General features: G+C 43.8%; 1 protein-coding gene across 6 annotated transcripts in view; it reads left to right on the top strand.

Moving 5' to 3' along the window:
- The first annotated feature begins 40 nt into the window (after positions 1-40).
- Positions 41-12,538, top strand: part of OCA2 (OCA2 melanosomal transmembrane protein) — a 310,825-nt gene continuing 298,327 nt past the window's right edge. For 4 of the 6 annotated variants that reach the window (XR_011486403.1, XM_070463928.1, XM_070463930.1 and 1 more), the window contains exon 1: positions 46-184. The gene's annotated coding sequence lies outside the window, so the exon portion shown is untranslated. Of the gene's footprint in view, positions 185-12,538 lie in introns of all 6 variants that reach the window. The other 2 variants (XM_070463933.1, XM_070463932.1) reach the window with 2 other exon arrangements.

The raw sequence follows: 12,538 nt of genomic DNA, 5'->3' as shown, positions 1-12,538 counted from the left end.
CGAGGGTGTGGAGTGGGCGGGGGCGAGGAGGGTGCCCATTGTGACGTCTGTGGGCGTGGCCAGGCTGGCGGGAGGACGGCGCAGCAGCTGGGAACTCGCCTGCCTCCCAGGACTACCTTCATCATCACTCAGCGCTCTCATCTTGAACTGTAAACTTGCTCCTGGAAGAAGATCAAGCCTTCAGGTTAGTTGGGAGAGAGGAGATGAGGAGCTAACCTGTTCTAGGGAGCAGGCGGGGTTTTAATAAGCCTGTGCTGAATTGTTGCTTTTAGGAGCAAGGAAAATTCCTCTCAGGGAAAATGTGCCAAGTCTAAGACTGAATAGCTGGTATGAGCACTCAGGCTTGACACCCAACAAGTTATTTTCTGGATATAATGGCTCATTGGGAGGCAAGTTCCCAAGACAAAGGGCGTCCCCAGCCCGGGAGGGCCATGGGGGTACGGAGGAGGAGAATTTGGAACAGTTCAGGCAGCGAATGTTCTGCCTGAACTGTGGGATGGCATCTGCTCTCACCGCTGACTTAACCCACGTGAGCACCAGTCAGGCGTTTTTGTGGAATGGAATGCGCCAGGGTGAAAACATTAAATCTCTCAGAGCTGCTTCTCTGCACTCTGACCACACACAGTGCAGTAAATGAATTTAAGGTTGCCCCCTCTTTCCAAAGGACGGATGTCAAGCACAGGCATCCCTGGGTGTGGATGTGCTTGGGTTTGACAGGGTAGGTATCTGGAGCTCCTGCCACACTGGCCTGTCTACCTGTGAAGCTACCCAAGGAAAATGTTTGAGCACTGATTTAAAGAATGTGATAACTCCACAACCTGCAGTGATTTTGAGGAAGAGCCAACAGGAGGCTGTGAGCAGGGTGGGCGGCTTCCACACCCTTGTGTTTACAAGGCAGTCCCCTGTAACCTAAATCATCTAGGAAATGCCATCCCCGAGGTGTACGTGTCAGGGGTGGGCATGAGGTCTGCTGTCCAGGCCCCTGAGGCAAGGCCTGCCAGGGCTTGGAGGGCCTGGGAGATTGAATACGTCTAGAGATACCTGTGCTGTGCTGTGCTAGGTTGCTCAGGTGTGTCTGATTCCATGTGATTTTATGGACTGCAGCCGCCAGGCTCCTCTGTTCAAGGGGATTCTCCAGGCAAGAATACTGGAGTGGTTTGCCATGCCCTCCTCCAGGGGATCTTCTCAACTCAGGGGTTGAACCCAGGTCTGCCAGATTGCAGGCAGATTCTTTACCATCTGCGCCATCAGGGAAGCCCTCTCACATAATTGATATTAAGGATTAAATCTCAGGTTAGTTGGGAGAGAAGAGATGAGGAGCTAACCTGTTCTAGGGAGCAGGTGGGGTTTTAATAAGCCTGTGCTGAATTGTTGCTTTTAGGAGCAAGGAAAATTCCTCTCAGGGAAAATGTGCCAAGTCTAAGACTGAATAACTGATATGAGCACTCGGGCTTGACATCACAACAAGTTATTTTCTGGATATAATGGCTCATTGGGAGGTAAGTTCCCAAGACAAAGGGCGTCCCCAGCCCTGAACAGCCATGGAGATACGGAGGAATAGAATTTGAAACAGTTCAGGCAGCAAATGTTCTGCCTGAACTGTGGGATGGCATCTGCTCTCACTGCTGACTTAACCCACGTGAACACTAGTCAGATGAGAGCTGTAGGTAAACTGTAACTCTGTTTAGTTGCTTCAGTCATGTCTGACTCTTTGTGATCCTATGGAATGTAGCCTGCCAGGTTCCTCTGTCCATGGGGATTCTCCAGGCAAGAATACTGGAGTGGGTTGCCATGCCTTCCTCCAGGGGATCTTCTCAACTCAGGGGTTGAACCCAGGTCTCCTGCATTGCATGCAAATTCTTTACCATCTGAGCCAAACTGTAAAGGATTGCACAAAAACTACCTCTTATTGCAGATTTAGCTTACAAATGCTTGAGTGCCATTGTTTAAATCAGGTGTAATGTGGGGGTGATTTAGGACTATAAGTCCCTAAAGATTTATGACACTGCTGAAAAGCAAACGCCGATACCATTCTTGTTCTTTGAGAAGCCATGACACCTTTGGGGTTAGCTGAGATCTGAGATCTGAGATCATCAGGAATCATGGGGTAGGGGGAGACTAGCCACTGCTGGAGATCCAGGTGCCTCGATGCCTGAGGAAGATTTTAAGCCTGAGTCCAGGGCATCATGTGCGTGTTGGAAAGATCACTGTGATTAGATGGTGGGGAGCAGCTAGGAGGGTCTAGAAAGCCACTGCGCAGTCCTGCCAGCTGAGAGGTGACTGCAGTCAGGTCAGGGAGGCTCTGCAGAGTCAGAGGGAGTCATCAGAGGTGCTCCTGGTTGTGTGTGCCTGAATGGTCACAGGGCCCCAGGGGAAGGAATGGGTTTGGGGACCTCTGCAGAGGTGTTTGGGCACCTTGGAGACACTGGGGTAGATAAGAAGGCAGCTGGAACACAGTGGTCTGAGCGGCAGAAGGGGACTGGTGAGTCACATGTCCATGGGTGAGAACCTCACTTGCTGGTTAGATTTTACAGAGTTTTGTGCTTTCAATTGTGCTGCACTGTGGGATATGTGGAGGTACTTGCCTACGGTTAGGGAACTGCTCGCCTGGGCAGGATGCCCCCATGCTGGGCACCCGAGACCCTAAGTAGACAGGAGTTGCCCTTGGCAAGGGGAGTAGCAGGACTTCACTGCGGCGCAAATCTCTTTTTGGGGAGGGAGATGTCTGTCCCCTACAATGGGGAGAGAGAGAGAGGCCTGAGCACAGAGTGGGTCCTCCAAGTTCTTCACCTGGGGCTTCTCAGGTGGCGCTAGTGGTAAAGAACCCGCCTGCCAAGGCAGGAGACAAAGAGACTTGGGTTTGATCCTTGGATCAGGAAGATCCTCTGGAGGAGGGCATGGCAATCCACTCCAGTATTCTTGCCTGGAGAATCCCATGGACAGAGGAGCCTGGCAGGTCACAGTCTGTGGGGTCGCAGAGTCTGACACCACTGAAGCAACTCGGCACACAGACGCCAAGTTCTCCTCACGGCTCAGAGGAAGACAGCTCTTTTGTCTGAACTAAAAGTTGAGAATTATGTTTTATTCAGGGGGTTTTCTGAGGACTCATGCCCCAGAAGACAGCCTTTCAGATATCTCTGAGGGATTGCTTTGAAGAAGAGAGTAGCCAAGATATATAGGAATTTTTGCCACAGAAACCAGGTAGTCGGAACATCAAAAGATAACTGTTGATTGAAAGGAGCCAGTATCCCAGGAATTTAGTGCTTTTCTCTGAATGAGAAGATACTCGAGTCTGGGCTCACTGAAATCACTCCTTTGATGTTCTCAGCTCTCCAGGGCCTGCATCCTGCCTGCTTTTCTCCATCCTGAATCTCCTCAGGGTGCAGTTGGCGGTGGCTGCACAGGCTGCTGGCTTCATTGTCACAGCATCCTTTGTTTACTGATCCAGTAGGCGATGTTCTCTGTCCCCACTTTGAAAAGAGGACATCGGGCTCCCCTGGTGGCCCAGGGGCTGAGTCCACCCTGCGATGTGGGGGACACTGGTTTGATCCCTCATCTGGGAAGACCCTGCGTATCTCAGGGCAGCCCGGCCACTGTGCCGCACCTCCTGAGCCTGCTCTAGAGCCTACGCGCCACAGCAGGAGAGGCCACCTCAGTGAGAAGCCCCCACACCGTGACTGGAGCATTGCCTCCACTTGCTACAACTAGACAAAGCCCATGCACAGCCACAGAGACCCAGTGTAGCCAAAAGTAACTAAAGATATAAAATTAGAAAGAGAGAACATGAAGGGGGGCTTTTAACCCAGTTCATTCATTCCAAGAGCCACCTGGAGGGATTAGGGATCAGACTTGGCAGTCTCGGTCCTGGCCTGCAGTGGGATGAGGGAACAGGCACCTGCGCTGCCATCACTGGGAAAGGCCTGTCTCTGCATACAGGGTGGGCCGATACCTGGTGGCCTCTACGATCCCAGAGTCTATGCCTGCACCTTCTCTGGGCTTCATCACCTAGAGAGACTGCACCAAATGCAGAAGACCCAGTCACACCCACAAGGATGCAGCTACCTGGACAGTTCTATGTCAAGAAGGAAGCTTTGGTCCTGAATGATTTTGTGGAGAGGGACATTGGATAACTGGGTGTGATCTCAGGAATTAGACATTGACCATAGGAGGAAGGAATTGCCTGTGTAGTGATTTCTATTTAATAATAAAGTTTTCACAGCAGCTAATGTGCTTTTAGTCTGTCGTCTGTTTCCATTATTGCATTGTCAAATGACGAAAGAACATGGAGAGAAGTGTTCTTAAAATTTACAAAGAAATTTTCCACATGATGTGTATTGCTACTGCTGGTTTATGCATTACTGTAAAAGCACCAGGCTAGCATTGTATTAAGTCATTCACTTTATTCAATTGGCCTGTCTGTGCAGAAGAGGGCACCACATTCCCAGGACAGCTATAACAGCACCACAACATGCACGGTGTACCAAGGAGGTGCTTGCTGAGGTGTAGTCTTGCTTGGCTGAAGGCTCCTTGGGGCAGGTTCCTAGGACTTGCCACTCTTCCACTTCCTGTCCCTATGTCTCTGCTGGCTCATTGGCACCAAACCTAGAATGCAAAGAAATTCTATCATGCCCACAAAATCCTAGCCAAATTCTGCTCTCAGGGCCATCATGGAAGGGCTGTGGGTGTCTGGCCCCAGCTGGAGCATAGAGAACAGAGCTCTCTTTATCTCCTTTTCCTTTTTGTTTTTGATTCTTTTTTTCCCCTCTATTTTTTAATTGGAGGATAATTGCTTTACAATATTGTGTTGGCCTCTGCCATACATCAACATGAATCAGCCGCAATTATATATATGTCCCCTCCCTACTTAAACCCTCTCCTATTTCCCACCCCATCCCACCCTTCTAGTTTGTCACAGAGCACTGGGTTGGGGTCCTTGTGTCACACAGCAAATTCCCACTTGCAGTCTATTTTATATACGGTAAGTGGTGCTAGTGGTAAAGAATCTGCCTGCCAGTGCAGGAGATGTAAGAGACACAGGTTCGATCCCTGGGTCAGAAGATCTCCTGGAGGAGGGCATGGCAACCCACTCCAGTATCCTTGCCTGGAGAATCCCATGGACAGAGGAGCCTGGCAGGCTACAGTCCATAGGGTCGCACAGAGTCGGACACAACCAAAGCAACTTAGCACGCAGAGTATATGCTTCTGTGCTACTCTTTCAATTTGTCCCACCCTCTCCTTCCCGCAATGTGTCCACAATTCTGTTCTCTGTATTTGCATCTCCACTGTTCCCCTGCAGATAGGTTCATCAGTACCATTTTGTCTAGATTCCTTATGCATGCATTAACATACAATATTTTTCTTCCTCTTTCTGACCTACTTCACTCTGTATAATAGACTCTAGGTTCATCCACCTCATTAGGACTGACTCAAATGCATTTTTTTTTTTTTTTTGTAGCTGAGTAATATTCCATATTATATATGTACCACAGCTACTGTATCCATTAATCTGTCAAGGGACATCTAGGTTGCTCCTATTTACTATCTATTGTAAAAAGTGCTACAGTGAACATTGGGGTACATGTGTCTCTTTCAATTATAGTTTTCTCAGGGTATAATGCCTAGTAGTGGGATTGTTGGGTCATATGGTAGTTTTATTCCTAGTTTTTTAAGGAATCTCCATACTGTTCTCCATATAGTGGCTGTATCAATTTACATTCCCACCAACAGTGCAAGAGGGTTCCCTTTTCTCCACATCCTCTCCAGCATTTATTGTTTGTAGATTTTTTGATGATGGCCATTCTGACTGATGTGAGGTGATACCTCATTGTAGTTTTGATTTGCATTTCTCTAATAATGAGTGATGTTGAGCATCTTTTCATGTGTTTGTTGGCCATCTATATGTCTTCTTTGGAGAAATGTCTGTTTGGGTCTTTCACCCATTTTTTGATTGGGTTCTTTGTTTTTCTGGTTTTGAGCTGCACGAACTATTTGTTTGCAGTTATCTTCTCCCATTCTGAGGGTTATCTTTTAATCTTGTTTAGTGTTTCTTTTGCTGTGCAAAATCTTTTAAGGTCATTAAATCCCATCTGTTTACTTTTGTTTTTATTTCCATTACTCTAGGAGATGGGTCAAAGAGGATCTTGCTGTGATGTATGTCAAAGAGTATATCACCTATGTTTTCCTCTAAGAGCTTTATAGCTAGGGCCTTACATTTAAATCTTTAATCCATTTTGAGTTTATTTTTGTGTGTGGTGTTGGAAAATGTCCTAGCTTCTTTCTTTTACAAGTAGCTGTCCATTTTGTCCCAGCACCACTTATTTAAGAGACTATCTTTTCTCCACTGTATTTTCTTGCCTCCTCTGTCAAGATAAGGTTCCCATAGATGCGTGGGTTTATCTCTGGACTTTCTGTCTTGTTCCATTTATCTATATTTCTGTTTTTGTGCCAATACCATACTGTCTTACTGACTGTAGTTTTGTAGTATAGTCTGAAGTCAGGAAAGTTGATTCCTCCAATTCCTATCTTCTTTTTCAAGATTACTTTGGCTATTTGTGATCTACTGTGGTTCCATACAAATTGTGAAATTTTTTGTTCTAGTGCTGTGAAAAATACCATTGGTAGTTTGATTGTTGTCATTCACTCACTCAGTCCTGTCAGACTCATTGCAACCCCTTAGACAGCAGCACACCAGGCTTCCCTGTCCTTCACAATCTCCCAGAGTTTGCTCAAACTCATGTCCACTGAATCAGTGATGCCATCCAACCATCTCATTTCTGTCATCCCCTTCTCTTCCTGCCCTCAGTCTTTCCCAGCATCAGGGTCTTTTCCAGTGAGTCAGCTCTTCACATCAGGTGGTCAAAGTATTGGAGTTTCAGCTTCAGCATCAGTCCTTCTGATGAATATTCAAGGTTGATTTCCTTTAGTATTGACTGGTTTGATCTCCTTGCTGTCCAAGGGACTCTCAAGAGTCTTCTCCAGCACCACAGTTCAAAAGCATCAATCTTCAGTGTTCAGCCTTTTTTATGGTCCAACTCTCACATCCATACATGACTATTGGAAAAAACCATAGCTTTGACTATATGGACTTTTGTTGGCAAAGTGATGTCTCTGCTTTTTAATATGCTGTCTAGGTTTTTCATAGCTTTTCTTCCAAGGAGCAGGTGTCTTTTAATTTCATGGCTGCAGTCACCATCTGCAGTGATTTTGGAGCCCAAGAAAATAAAGTCTGTTACAGTTTCCATTTTCCACCCCATCTATTTGCCATGATTTTCTAAAGGAAATCAGTCCTGAATATCCATTGGAAGGACTGATGCTGAAGCTGAAACTCCAATACTTTGGCCACCTGATGCAAAGAGCTGACTCATTTGAAAAGACCCTGATGCTGGGAAAGATTGAAGGCAGGAAGAGAAGGGGACGACAGAGGATGAGATGGTTAGATGGCATCACTGATTCAGTGGACATGAGTTTGAGCAAACTCTGGGAGTTGGTGATGGACAGGGAGGCCTGGTGTGCTGTGGTCCATGGGGTCGCAAAGAGTCAGACACGACTGAGCAACTGAACTGAAATGAACTAATTTGCCATGAAGTGATGGGACTGGATGCCATGATCTTAGTTTTTTGAATGTTGAGTTTTAAGCCAGCTTTTTCACTCTTCTCTTTCACCTTCATCAAGAGGCTCTTTAGTTCCTCTTTGCTTTCTGCCATTTGGGTAGTGTCATCTGCATATCTGAGATGATTGACTTTTTCCTGGAAATCTTGATTCCAGCTTGTGCTTCTTTCAGCCTGGCATTTCACATGATGTACTCAGCATATAAACAAATAAGCAGGGTGACAATATACAACCTTGACATACTCCTTTCCCAATTTTGAACCAGTCTGTTGTTCCATATCTGGTTCTAACTGTTGCTTCTTGACCTGCATACAGGTTTCTCAGGAGGCAGGTAGTTTGATATGGATTGCATTGAATCCATAGATTACTTTGGGTTAGGGTTAGGGTTACTTTTCCAATATTGATTCTTCCAATCCAAGAACATGGTATATCTCTCCATCTGTTTGTGTCATCTTTGATTTCTTTCATCAGTGTCTTATAGTTTTCTGCATACAGGTCTTTTGTCTCTTTAGGTAGGTTTATTCCTAGGTATTTTATTCTTTTTGTTGCAATGGTGAATGGGATTGTTTCCTTAACTTCTCTTTCTGAGTTTTTCCAAACTATGCTGAATAACAATGGTGAGAGTGGGCACCATTGTCTTGTCCCTCATCTTAGAGGAAATGCTTTCAGTTTTCACCATTGAGAATAATGTTTGCTGTGGTTTGTTGTATATGGCCTTTATTATGTTGAGGTAGTTTCCTTCTATGCCTACTTTCTGGAGAGTTTTTATCATAAATGGGTGTTGAATTTGTTGAAAACTTTTTCTGCATCTTTAGAGATGATCATATGGTTTATATCTTTCAGTTTGTTGATATGCTGTATCACAATGATTGATTTGCATATATTGAAAGAATCCTTGCATCTCTGGGATAAATCCCACTTATTGATCCTCCTTTCTTAATGCCTTCATTGTTGAGCTTCCCCTCAGGCCTGGAACAGTGAACAACAGCTGCTGGACCAGGTCAGGAAGGACACAGGGGTAGAACCACTGTCTTCCCAGCAGGGCGTGGCCAGTCATCTCACCCTTGTGCACATCCTCTGGTCACTGCAACTAGACTAGTCGGAAGGAATCAGAGCCAGAGGACAGAACAAACAGCATAGATGGATATATTTAAGGTCAGGTGCGAATACTGTGACATTCCACTGGGTCTGAAATATTAGCCACGACCATTTTTTCCCCCCTAAATTGGTGGCAACTTGGTTATTTTGGTGTGGAAATCTGACTGACTGGAGGGTTCCTGCTCCAGATAATCAGGGTGCCAGGGATGGCACCTCTCCTGCTGACTGCAGGTTTCTGGCCCAGCTCAAGCTTCCCTCATATTTTGACCAGGCCCTCGTCTGTGGAGTTCTCAGGGTGAGCACTAGACATCTTTCAGTAGATTAGTTGCATGGGTTTCAGTGGGATGACACCAGGCTGAGGCTTCGGGTTCAGTGGAAGTTCAGCCAGGGGCTGAGGTGCTGGAGAGTGTTCCCAGTGGACATGCTGTGGGCTGGGGTTCTCCAGTCACATGCATGAGGGGTTCTCAAGTCACATGTGTGAGAGGTGATGATCAGCTGCAAGCAGGAGGATTTGGGATATGTTTAGAGGAACTGGATGAGGAACATAAGAGAAAGAGAGGGAACTCTGTGTGAGCAGAGCCCTCAGCCATCCTGAGAAAGTGGGCTGAGCAAGAGCAGAGCCACCGGGCAGTGATGAGCAGGGACACAGAGGAGGCTGTGATGGGAGCCTGAGCTCAGGGCAGGTTGGATTGGGAAATAAACATCTTCAGAGTGGCCTGTGTCTAAAGCCCTGAGACTGAGATCTAGGGAGGCAGGGCTCAAGACAAAGGCTGGGAAGAGGGGAGGGAGTCAGCAAAGGAGAATGAGAAGAAGAACCAGAGGGCCAGGGAATCGTGGGACCAGAAGGAAGGGTGCTTGCACAGTAGGATGCTGAGAGCTCCAGAGAGGGACAGAGTTCAGTTTACCAGTGACCTTGGCAAAGTTGTTTTTCATCAAACTGGGGGACATAAGCGTGGGTGAAGTGGGTTCGATAAAGGAGAAGTGAATGTAGTCTTGAGAAGTTGTGCTATACAGGACAGGAGGGGAACTGGGCAGTGGCTGAATGACTCTGGGAAGACAGGGAGATTCAATTTATTTTGAGGCAATTATATGTATACATGCAATTGTAAGAAATAATAGTGAGATCCCCTGAACCCTTTACAAAGTTTCCTCCAATGGCAGACTTCATGCGAAACTATAGTACAGCATGACTGCCAGGATGTCCAAGATACAGGGCATCCCATCACCCAAGGACTCTCGTGTTGCCCTTTTACAACACTTACATCCCATCCACCTCACCCCACACTTAACCTGGGGGAAACAGCTAAGCTACTCCCATTTCTATAATGTTGTCATTTCAATAATGTTTCACACACAGAATCATATTCACCTTTTGTGAATAGCTTGTCTCTGTGAAAGTGCATTCATGGAAGTTGTTGCAGTTTCAATAGCTTGTGCCATTTTATCGCTGAGTATATATGTTCCATGATAATATCATTTGTTTAACCACTCACATGCTTTTTCTTTCACTTTTCTTTTTTTCAACTTATTAAAGTATAATTAACAAATAGAAAAATATTGTACATATTTAAGGCAGAAAATGATGTTTTGATAACACCCATTTCTTTCCTTTTTTTCCAGCAAATGTCATTTATTATCATTAATAATGTTTTTCTTTCTCTTATTTATTATAATTGACTTACACTATGTTTAGTTCAGGTGTACAACATAGTGATTCAATATTTTTATAGATTATACTCCATTTAAAGTTATTATAAAATATTGGCTATATTCCCTGTGCTGTAAATTATATACTTGTATCATAGTTATATTTTTCAAATTACAAAATTTATGATTTTACACATTTACAGGAGACTTGGAAAACACATAACAAAGTTACATATAGTTACACTATATATTAAGATTAAGTTTTAAGTAGATAAATTAAGATTTTTAGTTTGAGTTTCAATGTCAAACATTCAAAAGTTAATAGAATGATTATACAGAGAAGCAGAAGGATATAGTAGACCTGAAAAACACTATAAGCCAATTCAACATAATTAAGATTTATACAATTTTCACACAACAATAGGATGCAAATTCTACTCAAGTTCCCATAGACTATCAACTAGGAGACACTGGAATATATCCAGGGGCATTATGGTCTAAAAGTATTGAAATCATACAGAAATCATACAGATTTTAACAGTGGAATTATGTTAGAAATCAATGTCAAACTATATTTGAAAATAGCTCACATATTTTCAAGTACAATGTGACATTTACCAAGAGAGATCTTTGACTTAGCCATTGAAAGCTTCAATAAAGTTAGAAGACTGAAAAACCACAGAGAGTATGGCAGAGAAGAAAGTTAAATTTAAATGAGAAATTAATATACAAGATAACTTTAAAAAACTATGTATTTGGAAATTAAATGTCCACTTTTAAATGATGGGTGTATCTAAGAAGCCATAACAAGAAAAATTAGAAAATACTTGTGATAAAATAAAAATGAAAAGAGAATTTACCAGAATTGTTGCATGCAGCTGAAGCTGCTCAGTGCAGTTAAATAAGGTGTGAGAATAAATAATAAACACTAGCACAAACTGGTGAGAAATTTGAACAAAATCTCTACTTTAGTTAATAATACTGTATCATATGTTAATTTCCTATTGTTTTTCTTTTTAATAACATAGTATATCTTTATATTCTTGGAATTGGATTAGGAGTTTCAAGACTCATTTAAATTTTTTAAAAAATCACTAAAATAAGCTTTCTAGACTTTTAGCAGTAATACTAGATGCCAGAATAAATGGAACTATATCAAAGTTTTGAGTGAATATAAATTAGAAACCTAGCATTCTAGTCAAACAAGTGGAACTAAAATGTCATCAATTTGTTTAGCTAGGCAAAAATTCATAAGCTTTTCAAAATATATATTTTATATTATGCTTACTATTTATACAGGACTTCCCTGGTGGCTCAGGGGTAAAGAGCCTGCTTGCAATGCAGGAGCCTCAAGAGATGCGGGTTTGATCCCTGGGTCAGAAAGATCCCCTGGAGGAGAAAATGGCAACCTACTCTAGTATTCTTGCCTGGAGAATTCCATGGACAGGGGAGCCTGGTGGGCTACAGTCCATGGGGTTGCAAAGAATTGGACATGACTGAGCAACTTTCACTTACTATTTATATATGTATATGTAAAACTTTTTCTGCTATACTTGATAAATGCTTGAAAAAGAACAGCAAAAGAGACATCCTCTGGCTGTGTAATTATTAGCTCCCAACCTAAAGAAAGACCAGTTCTAGGGCAAGATATTGTCACCCTGTTTATTTAACTTATATGCAGAGTACATCATTCAAAATGCTGGGCTGGATGAAGCACAAGCTGGAATCAAGATTGCCAGGAGAAATATCAATAACCTCAGATATGCAGATGACACCACCTTTATGGCAGAAAGTGAAGAACTAAAGAGCCTCTTGATGGAAGTGAAAGAGGAGAGTGAAAAAGTTGGCTTAAAGCTCAACATTCAGAAAACTAAGATCATGGCATCTGGTCCCATCACTTCATGGGAAATAGATGGGGAAACAGTGTCAGACTTTATTTTGGGGGGCTCCAAAATCACTGCAGATGGTGATTGCAGCCATGAAATTAAAAGACACTTACTCCTTGGAAGGAAAGTTATGACCAACCTAGATAGCATATTAAAAAGCTATCTAGAGAGACATCACTTTGCTAACAAAGTCCGTCTAGTCAAGGCTATGGTTTTTCCAGTGGTCATGTATGGATGTGAGAGTTGGACTGTAAAGAAAGCTGAGTGCCGAAGAATTGATGCTTTTGAACTGTGGTGTT

This window comes from Odocoileus virginianus, unplaced genomic scaffold, assembly GCF_023699985.2.
Source record: "Odocoileus virginianus isolate 20LAN1187 ecotype Illinois unplaced genomic scaffold, Ovbor_1.2 Unplaced_Contig_9, whole genome shotgun sequence".
NCBI classification, from domain to species: domain Eukaryota; kingdom Metazoa; phylum Chordata; class Mammalia; order Artiodactyla; family Cervidae; genus Odocoileus; species Odocoileus virginianus.
This window is presented reverse-complemented; position numbering and strand designations above follow the sequence as displayed.